Genomic DNA, 5,000 nt, shown 5'->3' with positions numbered 1-5,000 from the left:
AATTTTTTCTTGTGTTTTTTGGATATTCAAATAAATCAAAACCACTATCGAGCTGAGATCATAAGAGATAGGCCCATATTAAAATTTAGATATGAAAATTATAATTAGGTTTAACTACTGGTGGCTGACATTATGGTGAGTAAAATGTGATTAAAAAGAAAAAGAAATATAGCCCCTGTAGTTAGTGTTTTGATTATTGGAATTTAGGTTATATAACAAAGTGCAGGGGCCTTTAAATCATTTACTATGAAGTAGAATATAATAGGTTGAACGGCATTTAGATGATGGGAATTTGGATTATACAACCCAGTGCTGGGGTCTTGAAGGATATTAAATTTTTCGAGGAGAAAAATATATATGACCGCTTAGTAAAAAATGTATTGTGGATAAGATTACGAACATAAAGCTGGAATAAAATATCTATATACATTTTCTTTGTATCATTAATAAATATAAATAAAAGTTTTGCTTCAAATATCATAATCAAATCGATCATGATATTGCATTTGAAATTTTTTTATTGATCTTACGTGAGATATAACGTGATATTTCTTTGGAAAAGCCGAAAACTGTGATATTTTCCCGGCATTAGAATACGTGTGGAATTCCGAGAGGAGAACGGGAAAAAGAAATGGACTCATCCATACAATATATTGCTCACCGAACGACCATAGCTTAGGCGAAGGAAAAAAAAATTCATAGAGATTCGTAGAAGTGAGGAAAATCAGTTTTAATTGTTAGCGTATCTATTTGGTAAATGATATCATATCTAATCTTATTTATTGTGCATTTGTATCTGTTTTATATTTACTTAGAAGAGTGGTAAGGACCTAAGGATATCCGTAGAAGGGTTCGTTCATTCGATATGTTTTCACGAGTTGCAATATTGCTATGAGTAAAACTGGGGAGCTGAACGTTGCTGCCTGGTCAGTTAACTGAGTAATGGGTCTCTATAAATTTGATAGTTGTGGAGACGATGTGGCCGGAGACTGTGATGAACAATCGTTTCCTAGCGCGGTTCAAGGGTATGGAACGTCAGTGTTACTCGTAGGAAAAATAATAAAACAAATAATAAAACTTGAAAATATAAGCTGCAATTCATAAGATATATTAAAATTTTCATAGTATTAATAATTATGGGAAAGTTCCAAGGCCTTTTTTTTCTAAAAAAATCACTTTCCAGTAGTTCTGGTTTTTTAGAAAACCTGATAATAATAATAATAATAATAACAATAATAATGATAATAATAATAATAATAATAAATAATAATAATAATCTATCTTTCTATATACCAAGGCACTTTCCCCAATTTTTGGGGGTAGCCGACATCAAACAAATGAAAAAAATGGGACCTTTCCGCTCTACGCTCCTCCCAGCTTGACGAGTGACTCAACCGAGCTCAGCTGGTACTGTTAGGGTGCCACAGCCAACCCTCCCCCGTTATCCACCACAGACAAGCTTCCTAACGCTGAATACTCTACTATTGCTACCTCAGCGGTCACCCAAAGCGACTGGAAGGAGCAGCAGGGTCTACCGGGACTGTTTCAAAATCGTTCGCCATTCATTCCTATTTTTAGCACGCTCTCTTGCCTCTCTCACATCTATCCTCCTATCACCCAGAGCTTTCTTCACTCCATCCATCCACCCAAACCTTGGCCTTCCATTTGTACTTTTCCCTGCAACTCTTGCATTCAACACCTTCTTTAGCAGACAGCCATTTTTCATTCTCTCAATATGGCAAAGCTACCTCAATATATTCATATCCACTCTAGCGGCTAAATCATTTCTTACACCCGTTCTCACCCTCACTACTTCGTTCCTAACCCTATCTACTCGAGATACACCAGCCATACTTCTTAGACACTTCATCCCAAACACATCCATTTTCTGTCCCTGTCACTTTCATTCCCATCAACTCCGATCCTTACATCACAGTTGGTTCAATCACTTTCTCATACAGAACTCTCTTTTCATTCATACCTAACCCTCTATTCTTTACCACTCCCTTCACTACACCCAAACCTTTACATCCTTCATTCACTCTCTGGCGTACATCTGCTTTCACTCCACCATTTGCTACAACAACAGATTCTAAGTACATACATAATAATAATAATAATAATAATAATAATAATAATAATAATAATAATAATAATAATAATAATAATAATTTTGGAAATAAATTCCAAAGACTTTCAAATTGATCTGAGTACACTAAATCACTAAATATGTTGAAAAATTCAATTTACTCAATACTAGTTTGAAGGTATCTTGGCATTTGTTTTGCAATAAATATGTAAAATTACTTGCTTTAAAAATTTCAATTATGCACGTGCTGATATGTATATAGCAGGACCAAAATATGAACTGTTTAGAGTACCCATGAAAAACAGTTTTTCATGTCAAAAATCATTAATAAAAATATTAAATTTAGTAGAAAATAAACATCTTAGATGACAATTTCATTTGTAAAACCGAGTAGGTAAGCATTTGGTCAAAACGTCCCTGATTTGCGTTTTGCCGGACTGGGGTTCGACTTCCGCTCAAACTCTATAGCTTCTTGTAGTTTCTGCAACCTTGCCATCATGTGAGCCAAAAATTCCGGTTTTTCTGAAGCTTCGAGGAATATATGCTATGATGTCATCAGCAGCCATTGCTAGGAAGGGGCATGGGGGCTGATCATATGAATGTATGGTTAGTCTCTTGGCTACTGTTCTGCAAGATAGGGCAATGCCACTGTTCTTTGCCTATGCCATTCATGAGCAGCCTTTAAACCTGAAGCCAACTATTATTTGAGGACATAGCTTAATAGCATGGAATAGAAAATAAAGTACAAAACAGAACTTTTTCTAATTACACATAATTACGACCCTTATAAGAAAGGATAAATGATATAATGCCGTTACCTAAACTACGTCTTGAGACATCTGCGTTTGGTTGGAAGGATATATATGCCTAACGTTGGATCTAATCTTCGAGCAATTTATGTGGCATTTAAACGGTTCCTTTCTTCCCGTTATTGCTTTTTGTCTCGTATTCCTTGGTTCTTCATTTCACGAAGTAACGACAATTACATTTCACCGCCTTCACTTAATAAGAATGAGATCGTAGTTTTGCTTTTTTTTTTTTTTTTTTTTTGGCGGGGGAGGGGGGGCGGTAGGAGGGGAAAAGAACTTGTTTAATTGTTTCTAAAAAAAATTATTAGTAATTTTAAACTATTGCACGTTCCATTTCTTCATTTCTCAACATGGAAATTGGAAAAAGGTTTATTTTGTTATGGCCTTAATTTTGTATTAGCTACATATACTGCCAATACTTGGCTCTAGAATCTAGAATATATATAGTTCAATAAGCAGATGTAAATGGACAAAAAATAACTTCCTATAGGATTAGAGCTCATAGATAATAGGAGTGGGTCAGTATAACCCCTATACTATCTACTAAAAAGAAAAAATATAATAAATTTTTGTGTTTAGGCGGAGAAGACTTTTTCTCTTCTTCGTAGTCCGTATATATGTGTTACCTATGAGGGATTGTTAGCTGATGAATCCGATCTTTATAGGATTCGTTTGCTAATTGTTCTATAATCAATGTTTAAACTGAGAGAGAGAGAGAGAGAGAGATTGAGAGAGAGAGAGAGAGAGAGAGAGAGGAGAGAGAGAGAGAGAGAGAGAGAGAGAGAGAGAGAGAGAGAGAGAAAAAGTTTAATGCATAAATTGACACAAGATCAGCTTTCGTACTGAGTATTATTATACGATTATGGCTCCATGGTCTGGGCACTAAACAAATATTATACTATGGCTCATGACTGGGGACAATACAGATAATATTATATATTTTATGACTGGCAAGTTACTCAACCTCACGAATTCCAAACTCACATGTTTGCTTTTCCATTGAAACCTTTACACTTTAAAATATTGATACACTAATTTTGATATGGTTGAATAACTCCCAGACAGCAATATATAAAATACCGTATATCCAAAGGTCTTTTAAGAACGTGGAAACTAGACTGGGTAATTACTCTTGAATATTATTTATGACTTATTATGGTTCTTAGGAGGATACGAGTGGAGTCGGATTCTCAAGAAATGGTGATTTGAATAATACACTCTTTCTAAAAAATAAACATAATCTATATAAATTACAACACTTCGAAAAAAATTACATAATAACAAAATAAGTCACATGAAAAAAATTAAGACTGAACAAAACTTATATTCAGACATAAAATGTACAATCTGAAAATCGTCTATGAACTTGACTTGGATGATTAAATCTGAATAAAACTTAGACTAAGACAAATGAAATATTGCAATAAAGATTATACAAAATCTTGAAATTGAATCGGAATAATACAATATTCAGTTTTGATTTTTAATGAAAATAGATAGAAAGATCACGATATAGAATCTAATTTTCCTACAGGGCCATTTACAAAAGTTTATACAATGCCAACACTCACCCAAATACAATGAATTCAAAGTAACTATTTCGTCTTACCTATCTTTTCGACATATGATTTGCTTTGAGTTACTAAGGGGAGGGCACACTATACGCACTGAACACTTTAAAAAACAATACACTGTGTTGCTTACGAGAGTGAGAGAGGTGAGGAGATGAAAATCATAAGGTTGGTAATCTCTATCCCTATCTATCTCCCTAAACTTTGTATTGCCTTTTTATGAAATTCACCAACTTCCAGAAACTTCCCGGACTAAGGTCTGGAAGTGTGGGGGCCAGACAGGGCGCCTGAGTTGCCAAGTATATCTCTCCCAAACGCCACTCACGCCTAGACAGACGGCCCTCTCAGTCAGCTAGCTCCGACCACCCTTTGTCCCTGAAATAAAAAAAGATAACATCGTATCAGCAGGCATTCGCGAGATTTCTAAAGCATGTGGTAGAGAATTTTCCAAACCAAATGTTACTGAGCATTCTCTCACAAACATGACGCAACACCTGATAAAACATAAAAATCTTGTTCATATCTTGCACT

The sequence above is a fragment of the Palaemon carinicauda genome, chromosome 9 (genome assembly GCF_036898095.1).
Source record: "Palaemon carinicauda isolate YSFRI2023 chromosome 9, ASM3689809v2, whole genome shotgun sequence".
In the NCBI taxonomy this organism is placed as follows: Eukaryota; Metazoa; Arthropoda; class Malacostraca; order Decapoda; family Palaemonidae; genus Palaemon; species Palaemon carinicauda.
This window is presented reverse-complemented; position numbering follows the sequence as displayed.